The following is a 19,374-nucleotide window of genomic DNA, read 5'->3' as shown; positions in this document are numbered from 1 at the left end:
AATTTTTAACGGAGATGAATTGACCTTTCAGTACTGTGAACTAATAAGGCTTTCCAGGAACGGTACAGTATTAATTAGAAAGGGGAGTTCTCAATGGTTGCTAAGAAACAAGTATATATTTGTAATCACTTCTTTACCCTTGGCAGCAATGCCTTGTCATAGATTCAAGAATGTTTCTCTCAGAACAAATCCCTGTCGTTTTCAATTAACAGGCTAAGAATTTACGATCTGGTTGCTGATTAGTGTAATGAGACAGGAGGAGGTATGTCTGCTGAAGTAAAGGTAGAGAATCACAAGTAATATCTATATTAAAGGCCTAAACATGACATGCAGGCCTGGGCATGCTGAATTAGCAGGTCCATAGCATGGTTTTTGTCTAGGTGAACTAACAATCTCACAGGGAAAAGCCAGGTGTGGTTATAGGGGTACCATGACCAGGCAACTCTTCCAGCATGCAGCTCAGATGCAATCACTGTCCCTCAGGACATCCAGGACAGCTTTGGCACGCTAACTGGCTTTGGGGCTAGCAATGGTTACCAGCCTGCTTTAGCTGCAGCTACAGGATAGCCATAGAACCCCATAGAAACCTGAAAAAAAACCCAAAGAATAGATAATAACCAAAAACCAAATAGACTACTGAAAGATGGGACAATTTACCACCTTTGAAATTTTCCCTCAAAAATGACTCTTAATTTTTTTCAAATGATGTCTCAGATACGATTAGCTTTGTGATGCATAATTGCACTTCTTTATTTTAAATATTCCCTAGTCCATTGCAATGTGTGCCTTGGAAAACAACCCACTAAAATCCTGCACTACATTCTGTTAATGTGAATTGTTGCCTTTACTGCCATGTGGCCACTTCCCATGGGTGAGGTTAGGAACGTGCTGAAGCATTTACAGAACTTAATGGACTACATAGGAATATGGGAAATCAACTGCATCCAGAGCACTTCCAAAACATGAAGAATAATAAAACCAGAAAACCCTAGAGATTTTTATTTTATTTTATTTTCCTTGGAAAGTCTTACTAGTAACAACAGAGCAAAATTTTTAAACAAAAACATGATGTTCCTAGTAACATTCCTTTTAAAACAGTGTCTGCATGTAAAGAATGACCTTCAGCTTTTATGAAAGTTATTTTTACAGGGCCCTGCACAGATCGTTTTTTGATACAAAGACAAAAATTTCAAAGTTTGAAACTAAACTGAAAATAAGGAAGTTATAAATCACAAGGGAAGGTGGTAAGAGGGAAGTACCTGGATCATCTGGGAAGCTGGTCTTCAAGAATCACAGAAGTTTGAGAACAGTCTTAAAGACACTAATTCAGGACCTCACTCTGGTTAACTTAGTGATAAAAATACCAGAGAGATTACTTCCTTAATCAGAGGCTGGGAAAGTTTGTATTTTTAAATTACTGGAATTTCTAAGGGTGATTGAAAAAAGTTTTGTTATTGTCTACTGATTGCATCTGGGTTTACCACATTTACATAACAGATTTATTTTTGCCTCAACAGATTATTTTCAGGAATGGAAGAGAGGTGCTGCCTTCCTCTGAGGCAACAGAAGAAGGAGCATAATTAGTTATGCTGAGTTGGATCACAGCTAGGAACAAGGGATTGTGTCTCAGCAGAAAGTCTTGTCCCAAGGTTAAACACTCTATCAGACCTGTCAGGACTGAAAGTTTACTTGAATAAGTCTGGCAGATTGTTTTTCTAGGATTTCTTCTAAAGCACGGGATCTAGCTCATCTTGAAGACTCTATTTATTTGTTTCACATGAATGTCATTGAGGGAGGATCATTGCCTTCCTCTTTGATTTACAGTAACCAGGATGCCTTATGTGCTCTGTGGGCTCTCCATCCATGATACAGCTTCCAAAGACTGTGGAGATGTGAATTTGCTAGTCCAGGAATAATTTCCCATCCCCTACTTTCTTTTTCTTAAGTATGTAGGAATAAGACATTGACTCTTCAATATAACAGAATAATTATGCCCCAGAGGATAAAATGGAAAGTAAACTATTTCAGATTAGAATTATGATAATTTTTTCCTAATATAAGAATACTCAACTTATTGGAACAGCTTTCCCTGGGCTGTTATAGATAGCCTTTTATTGTCATCTTTTTGCATATAATTTTTTAAAACTTAAAAAGGAGAGAACTTAGGGTGGCTGGACTGGTTTGCATGGCAAGCAAATTGACAACACTTCACTCACTTCATCTCACTTTTTACATCTCTCATTTTTATCTTGTGAAATCACAGACATAACTCACGCAGCCCAGGCCTAGCGGGAGGTGTAAAACACACACTTTTTTTTCTTCTCTCTTTCAATATATTCTTATTAAACAAGGCAATGTTAAGGCATAAGTTAAAAAAAAAATTATAGTTTTTCTGGGTTAGCCAGACTTTCAAGGATAGAAAAATATCCTTACTACCTCCATGGAGATTACCATGGCTTGGAAGAGCACTCTGGCAGCATCTTCCAGGAGCAGCAGCAGTCACTTCCCAGCTCCAGTAAAACCCCAATGTCTTACACTTGGTACTTCTGCATAAAAGTCTAGCTAATTTTTTTTCTGTTATCCTATGTAATTTGTCTTCTTTGAAGATAAATATTAGCAATTATTTCTATAACAAAATTTCGGAAGATGTATTGTTTTATGGTTAAGTATTGGCCAAGACAAATCTTAAACACCATCTATTATTACTCAGACTATGACTCCTCTTTCATCATTAAGAACATGGAAACAGGTCTGTACTCCTTAATTAGCCCTCCTTTGTTATCCTACCAGTATACAGACACGGTATGAATCTGAGCAGTGGCAACAACTATTATCTGCTTCCTCAATTGATTAATTATTGTTTGAGAAAAAGAAACTTAAAGGAAACATTGTTAATTTTGGAGAAAAACTGACCAGGCCATACTTTTGTCTTTTGAAAGGGAAGCTTCTATTAAACACAGTCATTCCTCATCTATCTCATTATTTCACACTCCTTGTGAAGAACATCTTGACCAGATAAAGAAAATGTGAGCCCATTAAAGTCAGTATGTTTACTGATGGGATACCTAACTCACCTGTGGAGTTAAGACCAGACATTTATTTTTTAGCCTCTAATGTAATCCAGAAAAGCATCCTCAAAACTTTCTGCCATCAGGCAGAATGAGCGGACAGCAACTTTGTCCTTCACGTAAGCCTTTCATTTTCTATTTAAGCTCTGAACCTTCTTCAAACTCCTGTCCAGAGCAGGAGCTGCAGGTCTGTCCTTTGTTCCTATTGTGAGTACATGCTTGTCCAAGTTGTGAGTACGTCCTTTTTCCCACTGCTGAGTGTTCATGAGTCTCACAACACAGGAAATTAAATAGTGTGTGGGCAACCCTTTCTCGCCACATTTTCTGCTGCACTCCAGGACAGTTGTCTGGCACTTGGAGCTGCTAAGGAGATGCTGTTTCTGGTCATCTTGTTTTTCGTTTGTTTTACCAAGATTTAACAGCCCACATCAGAACTTCATCACCACATACTGAGAGCTGGTTGGGTCCGTGTTGTTCAAAGAAACTTTCTGGCCCTAATCATGGAGACAATAGCCTTCTCTTGGAAAGTCCCTAGATGCATGCAAGACACACACAGCTATGCACATGAGGTTTTTTCTCCAGGATGCCCCTGTTCTGATGACACTCAATGAACAGCTACTAGCAAGAAAAGCCTGTAGCGAGAGGTTTGTCACACATGCCATGACAGCCACATCACATTTACACCACTGCTCTGTGGGAGCAGCCATTATCATCCCATAGAGTATAAAAGACCAAGGTTTGTTAGGGTACTGCCCTCGTGACACCACAAGTAAGGTGGTCCATGAAATTCTGTCTTGGCTTTCCTACACTCTGTTGAAGAGGGTCTGTTCAAAAGCAGTTCTTGAAACATGTTTTTTGCAAGAATCAAAGCTCAGCCTCTCCCAAAGACATAGTGTGTAGCTCTTATATGAATGTCAGAGTGGCTCAGGTCACCATAAAAAAATTACAGCAAATCATGCTCTGATCTTGGTGTTCAACCCACTAAGTACTGCAGATGTCATATTAAAAATTTAGAAACTCTGCTAGATTAATATTGCAGTTATCTTAAAGCAGAAGCATACTGAAAGTAATACTAAAACACAGAGAAAAAATTTTAAAGCATCCCATTTCTTATTGCATTTTATTACACTCTTTTCAGCTTTGTGGAATTTACTGTCAGTAGGAATGCAGAGTTTTTTCTTTTTTCTAAGGCTCTGTCATGATTCAGGAGTAGCACTCCCCAGTTCAGTGCCCTTGCCAAGACTCTCACCAACCAGATGTCACTTGCTCACTCCCTCCTCCTTTCCTTCCCCCTTCCCACTCCAGGGATGGGATTGAGATTTGAGACATGAGGGTGAAAACTACAGTTGAGGTAAGAACAACTTGCTAGAAACAGCAATGAGATAAGAAAAGGAACAGTAACAGCAGCAATACTAATAACAAAAGGTATAAGACAAAGAAAGCATTTAAATGGAAATGAAATAATATCCTTCACCTCCCAGCCTCCCATGATTTCTCCAGAGAAGATACCTTTACAACCCTGGCAAGTGATGAGATGGTATCAAAACATCAGGGTCTGGCCATGTCCCCTTGCCAGTTACTGTAAAAATCTAACCCTGTCCTGCCCAGAACCAGGACAGGCTCACTAAATATGATGACAAAAATGTTATTAACCAGCACAACAGGAGAAAAAAACAGACACAAGAAGCAGTACTTTAAAAAATGGCTGTCATCTTGTCTCTTCTAACCAATCTTTTCTATGGCCTTACCAAACCAGCAGCAAATTCAGCAGAGAGGGTGAAGTAGATAGGAATAGGCAGGCATTAAGATCTGTGTAAACCATCTAGAAAACTGCTGTAAAATACCGTGACTACAGCTATTGTTTTGTTGTTTGAGCAGTAACTGAGTGGGAAAGTCATTTCCTAGCAATCAATGAACATAACTTTGCCAGAACAATCAATCACTGCTCCAGAATCCATTATTTAGGAGGGGAATTGTTTACAAGAAAAATCTTGTAAGTGGTTTGGAAGCTAAACTGAGAAAAAGAGTTGCCAAGGGCCATCTTCTCAATGGATATGTATTATTCACTTAGGAAGCCCGTGGCTCAGCATCATTTTATACCTTATAGCTGAGATTAGAGATGTATAGGCTGAAAAACTGGGGAAAAAACCTCTCCCTGCCACAGGATGCATCAAAGGCATTTAACCTAGCAACCCATAACTTCTCCATAAGGTGTGAATATCATGTGGAGTAATTCACCAAGTTTCTAACATTTTTACCTCAGATATAAATCTGCATTCCTGTCAAAGAGAATTGTACTTCAAAAGCCAGAATTAGATTTCTTGTTACTGAAACATGAACCTTCCTATCCAGATAGGTTTCTTATTCTCACACAGCAGCATTTTGATCTCAAAAAAAGCACAGTGAACAGACTTCTACCGAAAAAAAGTAGATGTGAAATAAGGACCCACAGGGGATGGGGGATTCCATAATGTTATATTCAGAAGTCAAGTATCAAATTCAGAGCTGTTCAGTTTAAGAGTTAGAGGTTGTACAGCCAAATTAGGCATCCTGAACATTGTGCATTGGAAGGAAAGGCTCTGACATCCCACCCACCAGCACTGGGATGCCCTCACACCTGAGAGAAAACATCACAGAAACACAAACCATCAGTTGGACACACATCTTCAAAACTGGCCCTTGGCACCTCTGGAAAATAGGGATTTAGAGCCTCAAATTATGTTTCTCTTCTTATCAGTAACTTAGTGGTACAATATTTTGCCAGGAAGATAGGATTTAAAGTAGGATTCAGAGTACCAAATTGCTCCACTAACATATTTCACAGTCTTCAGCAGAGAAGGGCAGCAAAGTGGAGTCTCTTGTAACAGTGTGCACAATACAGCTTTATAAACATCCAGTGAAATATTAAAGTGGTTTTTGTGGATCATCTATCCCTGGCATATCAGGCAGCCACAAGGTATAATCTTTCACATATAGTCATAGAACTTACATGAATTGAATAAAGTCTGTCCTTAACAGAGTATCTTGTTCTCAATCTCTTTACTACAAGAAAGCTGTAAAACCTTAAACCTTGTTCTAACTAAACCAAAAACCAAATCCATGGAAAATTAGGTTATACCCGTTTGTTCTTGTGCCAAGGTTGGCCTTTAACTGAGACATCTAAACTCACTAGGAGATGCTTTTACTTTTGCATTACTTGTTGAAAGAAATATATCTTCTCTTAATCCTGGCTATGCTCAAGTGATTAAGTCAGAGTCTGTTGTGTGAGGAGACATGAACGCCTCCTTCCTTTCTGCGGAACTTATCGTTACTCTCTTTGTAAGATTTCTGGCTTCAAAGCTCTTTTTTCTTGATGGTAACTATTTTACTCTATCCCTCATGCAAGCTGCTCAGGACCTTACACACTTTCTACTTGAAGTCCCTCTGCTCACACACGCTAAAATCACATTTGACTTTTTCACTATTTATTTTTATTTATGCCATAGTAATTCTGTTACAGGGAATTTTCCACTTTCCACTATTTCTTTCAGCTGTCAAGTTCCCTGTAATGATTTAATTACCTCAGCCCAGGTCTCCTATGCTAATCCTGCTCACCACACACCTTCTCTTGTGTGACAGTCCAGATTCCATGTACTTCCAAGAGCTCTGTGACAGATTTGCTACTGAATTCTAGCAAGACTTGAGGCACTGCATTTCCACTGATTCATGCTCCAGCTGTACCTGTGTAGAAGGGTGCAAAATCATGATATATTTGATAATGATAAAGGAGGCACATAGCGTTTATTATTAGTATTAGGTTTCTTTTTTCCTTTCTTTGTTTTCCGTAGTTCCTATAGGAATTTGTTAGTTTCATGATATTTCAATTTCTGTCTCTTTGCCTATCTGTAGATTATTGACCCTACTTCAGACATTCACAGTTGTGGGGCAAACTGGGGTCACTCACAGAACAGCTACACAGAGGGTAAAAATCATACAAGAAAAAATAGAGAAGTCAAGAAAAGGAAAATGTGAGCAAAGCCTTGAAAAGTGATGTATTATGACATGGAAAATGGAAAAATATTAATGATACATTTTCTTAATATCTTGTTGCACATGCCTGCCTCAAGAATTTCAGATAAGGTCTATTACTACCTGCGCTGAATGGAAAGAAAACAACATTCAAAGGCTCTTCATAACTTAGGACTAAGAGCAAAGGGCTCACCTTGATACATACAGAAAAACTTAGACTCCAAAACATGCTGGCTATGTGCACACTTCTTCCTGGAGGACAGTCACAGACCCAGATTATTCCTCATTTTCTCATGGGTTGGAACCATGGCAAAAGCCATGGTAGTGACTAAACCACTGCCTGCCAGTCTTTTATCTGCACTTTTTGTTTACACAGTCCAAGGAATCGGCTCTGTTCCTGGCTCTGTTTTGTATTCCTGCAAATTAAGAGGGAATGAGGGGAAAGAGGAGGTGAATTTATTTCTTCTGCACTTCAAATTCTGTTTCTAAATTAGTCATAAGACATCACAGTTAAAGATTGCCTTCTGGTACACCTATGAGCATAACAATAATTTAGGTACAAGCCAGTAAATAAATCTGTGTCACATTTGTTTCTTTTTACTTTTTGCCCTACTTCTTTCAATTCCTATTTATGAGGATCTTATTTTTCACCTGAGATTCGAAAAAGCCATTTCCACTATGAAATGCAGATAGGAGGTGACATATATCCTTGTGTTAGCTCTAGTTTTCATTTGCAGGTACTGACCATCTGTCCAAACAGGCTGGAGTTAGAATAGAGAATGAAAACTTGAAAATTAAAGTCATCCCAATGTCAAAATATAATCAAATTTTGAAGAGTCAGTAATATTGTAAAGCACTAATAATTTTTTTAGAGATATTGTGCTCAGCAGACCAGTCTTTTACAAAGCAGTGCGGTGCCTGGATGAACACATCTCTGATATTCACTCCCTCCCTCAAGCAGTTTGCACACTTGGCAAGCAATAAGCCATGTCAGATAACTGAGCCTCAGTAACTGAGGCTTTTTCTCAAAGCATGTAATTCAAGAATGCCCAAAGGTTTTCTATTTAAAAAAAAAAAAAAAAAAAAAAAAAAAAGGTTTTTCAAAAAGGAAAAAAAATTGCAGTGCCTGAGGAGAAGAAGCCAAATATTTTCTACCATTTTCCCCTCACTGTCTGTACCCTCACAGGTGGGTGGTGTCCTCCTACACTTGGTTGCAGCCAGTTAAGTGCATCTGGCAGCAAACTCTAATCACTGCCCATTGGTACTAAGAAATTCTCTGCTATCCCATTTGTATCCTGGTTTCTTACTTTCCATTTTTTGCTGGGTTTTGGTTGTGTTCACATCAGCTCCACCCTGTTACCTCTTCCCTGCTCATTTCACATCCTCTGGAACCTGTTCAGCTTCAGCAGCTCCCTCAGGCATGATACAATCACCCCTGCAGAAGTTCTTCTCTTGGCCCAAACACCCAAGGGAAGACACACATGTTTGGGAGGAAAGCAAGATCAATCTGTTATGGACACGTGGCTGTGTTTTACCTTCCAGGAACAGTGATCAGCTGTGCCTGTGCTGTTTCATCTGCACCCACACTGGTGTTACAAATAAATGTCTCAGAATGTCACAGAACACTCTGAGTTGGAAGAGACCCACAGGGATCTTCAAGTCCAACTCTTAAGCGAATGGCCCATATGGGGATTGGACCCACAACTTTGATGATAACTAGCACCAAGCTCTGACCAACTGAGCTAAAAATTTTCACTAACCAACTCAGAAATTGGCTGATGGGATGGTTTGCACAGGAATTTCTGCAGAGAACATGTTTTCTCAAAGTCCAGAATATTTCTTTGGTGTGCTGAAATTCTGAAATCCTCATCTGCCTAATTCCCTGAGAAAAGAAGGGCAGCTCTTCAGCCCTGACATATCCTCAAAGCTGTCCTTTGATACTCTCCCAGCCCTTGCCAAAGGTTTGTTTCCAGCTTGCCCCCAAGATGCCCACAAAGCTATCTGCTGTGGTGACTGGCAGCCACAGGACCCCAGTAAACAGCAGAAGGGAAGAAATTCCTCCAGAGGAAAATTTGCAGAAGGAACATGCTTTGCATGCACAAATTACCTACTGGAGGATATTTTTTCTCTCTGTTGACTAAGTGAGGGACCTGGGGAGATCAGCCTTCTGCCTCAAACACTGCATCTAGATGCTTGAAGTTCAGTAATATAATTCACAGGATTGCTAAGTATATATAACTTTCTAGGTTTGCAACAGATAAGAGATGTAACTACATTTTGATGCCTGTGATAAAGTGCTGGAGGTAGAGGGAGGCTCTAATCAGTCATCAAGTACATCCATCACAAAACTGGATTTTCATTTAATCAGCAGATTTTTATTACATTTTCCAGTTTGGTTTTAGTCATATAAGACTTTCTATAATAAAGGAACTAGAGCAGACAGTGGTTTTGTGTCTGCTACACACCAGCAGGACAATTTCTGTAGCTGTGTATAGAATCACAAAATATTTGCACATGTCTGCACAAGAAGCCAGATTGTCCCAAGGACCTTGGGGAAACCTTTACAGAGACTGAAAGGAGAGACAGCTACCAAATGTTCCCAGTCCAGTGCTTGATTAGTGCAGTCATACAGCACTGAAAACAGAGTTGAGCATTAAAATCTCCTCAGAAAAAGACAGAAATGGAGTCCTCCTATACCCAAATGACAATTCTCACCTGTCAGTCACAACCAACACCCTTCTCCTTCTCAGCTCTGGGAAGGCTTCAGCTGCCTGTGAAAACCTGCTGCTGCTTTGCTTTATCAAGTTGTTGCCCAGTGCAGCAGTGCCCAAAGCGCTGTGTCCCACATCGGTGGCACTCTGGAGCAAAGGAGCCAGTTCAGCTCTTCAGACTTATTCCCACTTGACAGGAGTGGAAGGCAGAAGGAAAAGGCTCTGACAGTTCAAGTACAAACCATAAAAGAATTTCCCTGCACACTCAGTTCTTCACAGGTTAGCTAATAAAGATGGTGAGCCCTATGCTGTCAGTAAAAGCGGTGATTTTCAGCTACCCGAAGCAGAAAAAACACACGTGTTTCTGCTCAGCCGCAGAAGTCTTTAACACGATGATGGCTTGTTTTCACCTCTTTTTTTTCACACCTCAGTGCTATAATTCCTCAAGGACCTTATGACAATCGAGGTGTGTTTTGCAGTGACTAGAGCTGTTGCATAATTGTGAACAAAATGACACATATTTCTTTTATCTCGTTATCTTAATCTGAGTAGACCAAGTGAGTCACAGAGACAAGAATACATGTTAATATCTGAGAAAAAAAAAAAAAAAGGATAATTTTAGATATGATAAAAAAGAAATGGATGACTCCAAGTGTTATATAACATGGAGCTTTATATCCTCCTGTGTCCCAGATACAGGTACAGACCTGAAATACCACAAATTCCCCAACAACAGACAAGGTTAAAGAACCTGCCACCCTCTGTCACAGACATGCAGCCCCACAAAGAAAGTACAAAGATATCAGGGAAGCTAAGCACACATGCTGGCTCTCAGTGAAATAAACAACTGGCAGGAGGGAGCAAACAGCAAACTTACTGAATACTTCATTACCCATTTCAATTCTTTTGTTCCCTAAGAGAGTTAGTAGAGCAAAAGCACTCTTACAATCTCTAATCCAGTCCTCAAACTTCTAATCACTTTGAGATAGGAAAGGCAATTTGCAGGGAGCTCATGGTAACTGACTTGTAATTTCCCAGTGATTTTATGCACTTGGCCGCTGTACTTCTGGTGAAGGCAGGAAACCTACGTGGATTTAAATGGCACAAGGATCTGCCTCCATTAGCAACCTGTCTCCAAGGATGGTATCAGTCACCAGGAAGCACACGCTTGAGGAGGCCTCATTAGACAATTGAAGTCAAACAACTAGTGCTAAACAGAAAGAAAAAAAAAGGCCAGCTTCTTCTCCTTGCATAAATGGAGGAGTGGAGGGTAACATCCCTAAGACCTGTATCTCAGTCCCAAGCAAAGGGGTTTGGTTCCCTTCAGTCTCTCCTCTTTGGTTCCCTAGAGTCTATCCTCTGTGCCAGCCCATGGCTTCTCTTGCTCTGGAAAGCTCCTATAAGAATTTTGACACCTCATCTAAGAAGCACAACCTGTCAGCAGAATAACTCTGATGCTCTGCTACTATATTCAGTGAAGTTACTCAAGATGAAAATAATCTGTTCTCCAGTCATCAGCCACCCAGGGGATAGGACTGTGCAGAGGATGGTCCTGTCCCTCACCTTCTCAGCCCTGAGGGAAATACTGGAGAGATTTAAACCCGAGGTGTGTCCTGTCCCAGTGGTAAACAAGTGTTCACCACTCTTCTCCAACCAGACCTTCTTCAGCATGCAGATATTCAGCTGGCAGGAGATGGGGTTCGTGATTCTCTACAACAAATGAACAGGAATCCCCACATGCACCTGGTTCCAACAGTGTGTCTGCTCCTACAGGAGGGAATCCAATTCTCAAAAGGCTGTGCCAGAAGCAGGGATGCTGGCTGGGTAGGAACAGGCCTCAAGGGCAGAAGGCAAGCAGGGAACAAAGACACATGGGAGTGGACTCATGGGTTTGTCCCAAGAAGATCTTGTGAGAAAAGGAAAAATAATAATACTGATAAGGAAGAGAAACAAATAAAACTAACAGAAAGGAATGTGGCAAATGTGAGAAAGATGCTGTACAAGCATTCAGGCTGTGGGTGGGGTGTCATGAGTCCAGAGAAAAACACACAAGAGGTTCAGTGGGAGGGTGGGGACTCAGAGCTCCCGAGGACATCTGCACGCCACACTCAGCAGCTGGGAGTGTCCCTTAGGACTGAGAGAGAAACAGCGATGCTATGTCTCTCCTGACCATGAAGTAAGGGGGAAAAGGACCCAAACTACAACATTTTGAAGATCAAAGTGAATATGTGTGGGCTAACTGTACAGTAGAGAAGTAAATATCTGTGATACACCAAATGTTTGAGGACAGGATTAATCCATTTAAAACAGAACTCTATTCCCTGACTTTGGGTTTCATCGAAATAAGCCCTCAGATGAGGTATAGATGGTCCTCTTTCCTGGTTTTATTGCCAACTTTTTTGCCTTACTCTAAATAAAAAGGGAATGTAACCATTGAAATTTTATGGATCCTCCAGGGGATGCCCTTGTCGGAACAGAATTTACTGCAAGCATCCTTAGCTTCCACAAGGCAGAAACACTTATTAGATCAGTATGGATGAGAGAATTTTCAAATCTAACACCAGGGTATAAAAATTTTGTGCATAAAAAAGGCAAATAGGCTTTTTGCTCTGGAGAGAAACACTCATAAATCAATCAGTTGATGGTATAATGCAGGATGCAATGTGAAGCAAGAGGCTCAAGAGAAAAATTAAGATAATTGTTTCACAAAATTGAAATAGAAGTAATAATTTTGTTTATCAAGTTTAAAATCCAATAACTCATTTAGCATAAAAAGTGTGGATGGTGTGGGGAGGGGAGATTTTTCAAGACACAAAGATGCCACTGGTTTCCAGGAGAAGCGACAGCTGTTTCGAATACCCAGCAGAAACCAAGCGGGAGAATAGAATGTTCAGCTTCACTCCTGGAAATTTGTTTGTTTGACGTTAATATGAAATATAAAGAAATGTCATAGAGGCTGGTTTTCTGCAAAATTCTATTATTCCTATAATTTAAGAACAAACTAAATGATCTTCAGGATGTATGTTTAGAGCTGACATTTAAAAGTAGGATTTATTATTTATATAGTTCTTCAGACAGTTTGTCCTTTAGCTATACTTGAGGGATATGGCTTCAAAACAAAAGTCGTGGTTAAATCAGATTGCTGTGGAAAAGAAAGAGATAAAACAAGAGATAATTCAGGCATGCCTCTTCAAGAGCAATTCTTGGTCATGGTACGAGCTTGAAAACAATGACTTTAAAACATCAACAAGCAGGAGCTCCATGCCTTTTGGTATTCATCATCTTTTACATTCATACCACTGCCTTTAGCTGGCAGTGAGGATATTTATCAATTTTCAAGACAAGTCCCGTAAACTACTAGCCGCCTGTAATGTCATATGAAAAAATCAAGCCATAATTTAATATTTACTGCAAGCCAGGAAAATCCTGGGATTTTCTTTCAAGGTGGATTTTGTCTTTCTATTCAAATTTTGTAAAACAATTACCATGTTACCTCAGAAAAACAAGCATAATGTATTTTCCCCAGTTTGCTTAAGATGGCCAAGCTACTGGATTTAATTTCCAGTCAGTCTCTCTTAAGACTTTACATTGAAGGCAAGGTTATATCGAAATCAGTAGAAATGCTGTTTGAACAAGGATTGGAGGAGTAGGCTGTACATAGGGGTTAATTTAAGGAATTCTTCTGAGGTGAGAAATTGATAGACTCCATGAATATCAGTGTTAGTTTTTCAAACCATTCTTAAAATTAGTGAACTGGTTCAGGCCAATTAAACAATGTGCATAGCTGGCATATGTGATTGTAAGAAATATTGTACCCAGCCTGCTAGATCATTGGACCATAAAGGAATGGAACTGGAAATTTAGGTCACTTAGTTCTTAAAAAGAAAAGCCTCCCTATCTCCTCACAGTACAAATTATTATTCTGGCTAATTAGCCACCAAGTTTTTCCCAGTCTGTTGAAATGTCATTGCTTCAGAGCCCGTTCTCCACTCTTGAGGACAGCCCATTGCTGATAGAAGTAGATCTCTGAGGTATTCTTGCTTGAACACAGGAAGGAAAGAATTTGCAGAAACAAGACAAGAGCACATATTCATGGATATGATGAAGGCCATATGAGTGGCATCACATACTCCTTTTACAAACGGGCTACATATTTGTTCCACAGATCCATCACTTCCCATAGCTGGGTCCTTTTAAAGGCTGTTGATGAGATTTGCATCAGGACAAGGCTCACATACAGTCATTTACTGCATTTCACTTGTGGATCATTAATAACAAAGTGTAGCATCTCTGCTGCTTGGAATTGAAAAGAGCATATGAAAAAAGGAATAATTCCACAACAATTGTCTTTTGGTAACTTGTTCACAAAGTCTTCATTTAGAGCACTGGGATCAATGTTCAAAGAATCATTCCAAGACTTCATAATCTGCTCTAGTATATTCCTAAAGGAAAAAAAATGTCTGAAACAGATTATTCTTTCTGTTTTATCCAAGGATTTAGAACAAATTCTTTACAAGTACCAAACCATTCAGCACTGTCATACCATTCTTGTCCTACAAGGTATTGGTGGCTGGTCTAATTCCACCATGAAGGTCACACAGTGCTTTGTTCTGAGACCCACAGGGATCACTTCAAATGATGGAATAAAAGATCATGCAGTCATAATGAATGCTGTTACAGGGATATAATTTTGATAAACTTCTGACAGATCCCCCCCTCCTAAGTCATGGCTGAGTGCCCTGCTCTCAAAGCACTTGAAAATACAAATAAAGGGTCTGGTTTTCAGGCATCAGTGGTCACGTACATTTTTATGAATGATCTTTGAAAATTTGGTGAGAGATTTTGTGTTGCAATTCAGCAGTGCCACCATCAGGCCCCAGGAATCTGAATTCTGCAACAGGAACCAGGGCCTCACTCCAGCTCTTAGACCAGCCAGGAGAGCTGTGTAAGCTGTGTGTGCTTTCTGCTTCTCAACATGGTATTTGGTCTCCTCTTTGCAGCCATCTTCTACCCACACAGCCATGACTGCTTACTCTGAATACTGATGTTGAGGTCCTGAGTCCTCATTTCAGAGTGACCACCCAATATCCAAGGTTTACACTTAAAGATCGAGCACCTGGCTTTGGCCTGGACCCACTGTTCCCTCCTGTTTTCCATGGTATTCTGACTGCCTAGACTTTGATCACTCATCTTTCCCACAGCCACCAATTTAAAAACAGCCTTGATTTTTCCAGCATCAAGCCCTGGCTTGTATTTTTTACAATACCTCCCTGCCATCCTCATCCTGGAGTCCAGCCTGGCACTTGTCACTGTTGTGTGGGATTTCCCATGTCTGTGGTGTGTCCCTAGTGGCTGCAGCTACAGAATGTCCTAAATTGTCCTGACTGTTAAGGATTTTCTTTACTAAAAGCATGACAAGGTACTGTGCAAGAAAACTCTCAGGTATTTAAATATTAAAAACAAGAACCCAGGCATGAGTATTCTCACAGCTCTTCTGATTAATGATAGCATTATTCTTTTGCTCAGTGATTCCACTCTTTCTACCACTAGTACTTTTCCTTTTAATTGGCTTCAGTCTGAGAAAAAGCAGATACCAATGCTCCCTGAGTGCTCCCTAGTGTGTCCCTGTGGGGCACCATTATCAACCCTTTAACCAACCCATGAAACTGGCATTACCCTCAGTCCTCCTCCTTTTCATGACTTACTAATAGGCAAGCCTTTCAAACTAGTCTTTCCTCTATTATTGAAGTGTTCTCTTATTGTGAGCACATCTAGAAGCAAAGAAGCTGAGTCTCTCCTGACTTGGTTGTGTCTTCAAAGTATGTACCTGAGAGTGTCATATACACCTTCTCTGTATTCTGATAAACAGGTTCTTCCAAACCTGGATATTTACCTAAGAATTAAAACCCTCGAACTTAAACTGTACTCATGTCTAATCTACAGCATCTAATATTAAGAGAGATGAAGATTGTCTGAAGTCTGTCCAAAAAAATAACAAAATAATGGCAGATTCCTCACAAGCAGTAAACTTCACTTTTGAAAATGCATAAACTCACCTCCACCAACATAAGAATTGTGAGTTAATGGTCACTGTCTAAAGACCTTCATGCTCCTTGTTGTCAGAAGCTTCTGAGGATGTTAATATGGTTCACACAGATTGTGCATTTAACTAAAGGCAATACATATTATGGCTAATTGAGACCACAAGTGCAAGAGATTTTCCTATCAACTCCCCAGCAAAGGTGCAGAGGGCAACAGCAGGACATGGTCTGGACTGACTCTACCATTAGCCTGTGCAGACAGGCTTATGGAACAAGACTTCTTGTCCAAGATTGTTCTAGAGACCTGTCTGACACCAGAAGATTTGCCAACAGAATTTAGCCTTCTGTGAGTAAATCTTCCATGACCACAGGGAACCTGCCTCCTTCTTGTTATAAAGTGAGTGAAGGCACTTCTTTTGGAGCATATTCACAGGGTGATCAAAGATGCTGGAAAAGCTGAGGAATGACAGGAAACAGAACAGTGTAAAACACCTCTGAGGTATGAGGTTTGCCATCCTAAAATCTGTGAAAGCTGTTATCTGCGCAGAATGAGTGTAAAAGACAACAGACGTAGGTTTTAAACAAAGTATGAGTGCATATCCATCAGAAAGGTGGAAGAAAGATGAGACAGGGGAAAATATGTTTCACAAAGTCTATTTACATGCTTAAATATCCTGTTGAAAGCCACTCCAAACTCCCTTACACCACTTGCCTCCTCTGGACTGAAAAGAATATGCATTTACTACAGATGTCCCACTTCACCATTTAAAAGTGTTTCTTATCTTTAACTTTAGAAGGTTGATTCTATTAATCAGAACAGATGAGTGTGTGACAGCCAGAAGGGGAACTAGTGGAAAGCTGGGAGTATTTATTGCAGCCTTGTGAGACTCAGGGTATCCAAGTCTTATTTAATATTTTGACACATTGAACACTAAGCAATTTTTTTTATCATCATCACTCAGCTCTGATACATAAATACAGGCATCTATTAATTATACTGGCAGATAATGTATATGAAGATGCCTACTTAGCTTCCACTTATGAGAAAATGCATTATACTCATCAGAGCTGCCCCAAGGGCATGAGTAACTTGTCCTTGTGAAGACATGCTTGGCCTCCCAATTAAAATCCTGAGCAGAAAGCATCCACCTTTCTCATGAGACAGCTACTTCTGACAGGCATCAAAAAATACCTTTCCTCAGCCTCAGGGTACAGGAGCCAGAACAAGTCAAGAATTAAAACATTGTAATGAGAATGGAGTCTCACTGCTTATGAAGATATTTCCTGCATAGTAAATATAGCTGTTACTTGATATGCAGCAGTCAGAGCTCAGATTGTGTCTTAAGACAGGATTTAAAATGGCAGCACAGTAGGAAACACCCTCCTTTCCAAGGCCAGGGGCCCAGTACATCAGGAGCAAACAGGGACATACCTGAATCACAATTGGATGTCTAGCTACTAAACTGTATCTTGGAACTGAGCGGGGTGGGAATCCAGTAGAATTCCCTAAGATGTACTGGGGGACCAAAGCCAACTTCATGTGTATGAAATTGTCTTTGTTTATTTTTTTTCTGACCATCTGCTAGCTACAGCTTTTCCAAAGCGAGAAATCTGACCCAAACTCATCTCATGGCCCAAAACTGAAGTCCCTGACTGATTATTGCTACCACAGCTAAGAAGTTAGACTAGTGCAACAAGCTCACCCACAGTGGCTCAATGCTTCCTGTATCCTGGCTATTACCATGTGTTCTGCTCTGCCAAAACCTGGACTGCAGGGAGCTACCTGGCATTTTCCTGTGGAAGGCACTGACATGGAAGGTGAGATGTAGTAACCACTTATCTAATGGGGGGCAGAACCCATTTCCAAGCAAATCAGATCCCTCAGTGGTTTAAATCGGTGCCTGTTGACTGGCTTCACTCAAGCATAGCCACATCTTGGCTGAACACTTTTCTTTCTATGAAGACTCTTCTAAGACTTCCTAGAGGCAATTCCAACTTTAAGTAGATAATGATTTCATTTTGAAAAAAACCTTTGAAGTCCCACCTCCCCCACTCCCCCCCCAAAAAAGAAAACACCAATGAAATGAAACTCATCCATACCTTACTGTTCTTGTGGTTAATATAGTCCCATTATTAATTTTCAATGTAATTTCTCAAGAATCAAAATTGAAATTCAGGTTCTAGAGCTCAAAGTAAAATAGTCTGGTAGTCATACGTTACCAATTTTTTTTCCTTGAGCAACTACTTTTCAGAGTATTATATTCACAACTTGTTTATATTCTGTTCTTCATGTGATTTGCAAAGAGATATAATATAAAATGTGTAAGGACAAAGTGTGTTTTTCAAGTGTTCACAAATGAATTTTGAGACCAAATTCTTTCTGCAAGAGTCTACAACACTCTGAGTGTCAGGTTACAAAAAATATCTATCAGCAGGTGAGTCCAGTTGATCTATTCTGCTGCATACTAAGTTTATTTTTTATGGGAAATAGAACTTTTCAATTGGTGATACAACTCGGAATAGACTTTTAAAAGTCAAATATTACCGGGCTTTACAGTCTTAATATCAGAAGAGATGATAAGCAGCAATTTTATTAATAATAAATATTCTCAAAATTGAGATGCAGAACCTGAGTGCAGAATGAGATACAGCTTGCCTCAATACACATATCTGTAGAAATCTAATCAAGACTGATCTTCTATTCAGAGCCTGAGTGTCTCAGGTGGACTGGAGGCAGGAAAATGGCAACATGATGTCATCTCTTGTAAGGATAAGAGAATGAATGATTAAAGTCCCCTTTCTCAGAAAGGAACCAAAGAAAATGTCAAAAAAGCAATGCATAAGACCTCTTTGAAAAGAAAACAAATTCCAACTCTCCCTGAAGTCACCATTCTTTTTCGTACAGCATGAAATATTTAGATGCTGATGAACTGAAGATTGAATTCTGAGGGAGTTCATTGTTGACTCACTTGCACTAGGAAATTCATCCTCATATTTTCCACAAGCACCTGCCTACAACCAGGACAACGCTTGTTGTAGACATCGTCTCTTTCTATCTATCATTTATATCTATCTTTTTATCTATTTATATCTATTTTTATCTATCTATCTATCATCTATCATTTATACAGCCATGAAATAGGAACCACATCTGTGCCTCCCTGCCTCTACATCACAGGATATAGAACATCATGAGAACCCCTACATGGGACTTCTGGAAATCCACTGAAGTTTTAAGGAAAGAGAAATAAAGAGAGAGAGAGAGATGATCTTTTTACAGTACTAAAGATTCCCAGAAATTAGAAGAGTAAGTTTTACTCTATATGCCTCTGATTATACTTTCTCCCTTTGATCACTGTCAGAGAATAACAACTGAATATAGGAGGAGATTTTGTAACCTATAGTGATGTAATGACTTTTCTTCAGATTTTGCCTTCTCCAGAAATGATCATTGCTCTGTTTTGCTATGAACTGAGTTTGGCACCCAAGCGGTCATTCACATTTCCTTGGTTCAGGCAGGCTGGCCACAAGCAAGCAGCACTGTCC

At 39.8% G+C, this 19,374-nt stretch overlaps 1 long non-coding RNA gene across 1 annotated transcript in view; it reads left to right on the top strand.

Moving 5' to 3' along the window:
- LOC134548590 (uncharacterized) overlaps positions 1–19,114 on the top strand; it is a 30,985-nt gene extending 11,871 nt beyond the window's left edge. The window contains exons 2-3 of the long non-coding RNA XR_010079816.1: positions 17,415–17,646; positions 18,960–19,114. This is a non-coding gene — a long non-coding RNA (uncharacterized LOC134548590). The remainder of the gene's footprint in view (positions 1–17,414; positions 17,647–18,959) is intronic.
- The last annotated feature ends 260 nt before the right edge of the window (positions 19,115–19,374 follow it).

Source organism: Prinia subflava, chromosome 3 (genome assembly GCF_021018805.1).
Source record: "Prinia subflava isolate CZ2003 ecotype Zambia chromosome 3, Cam_Psub_1.2, whole genome shotgun sequence".
Classification (NCBI taxonomy): domain Eukaryota; kingdom Metazoa; phylum Chordata; class Aves; order Passeriformes; family Cisticolidae; genus Prinia; species Prinia subflava.
Note: the sequence above shows the minus strand (reverse complement) of the source record. Positions and strands in the feature narration are given on the sequence as shown.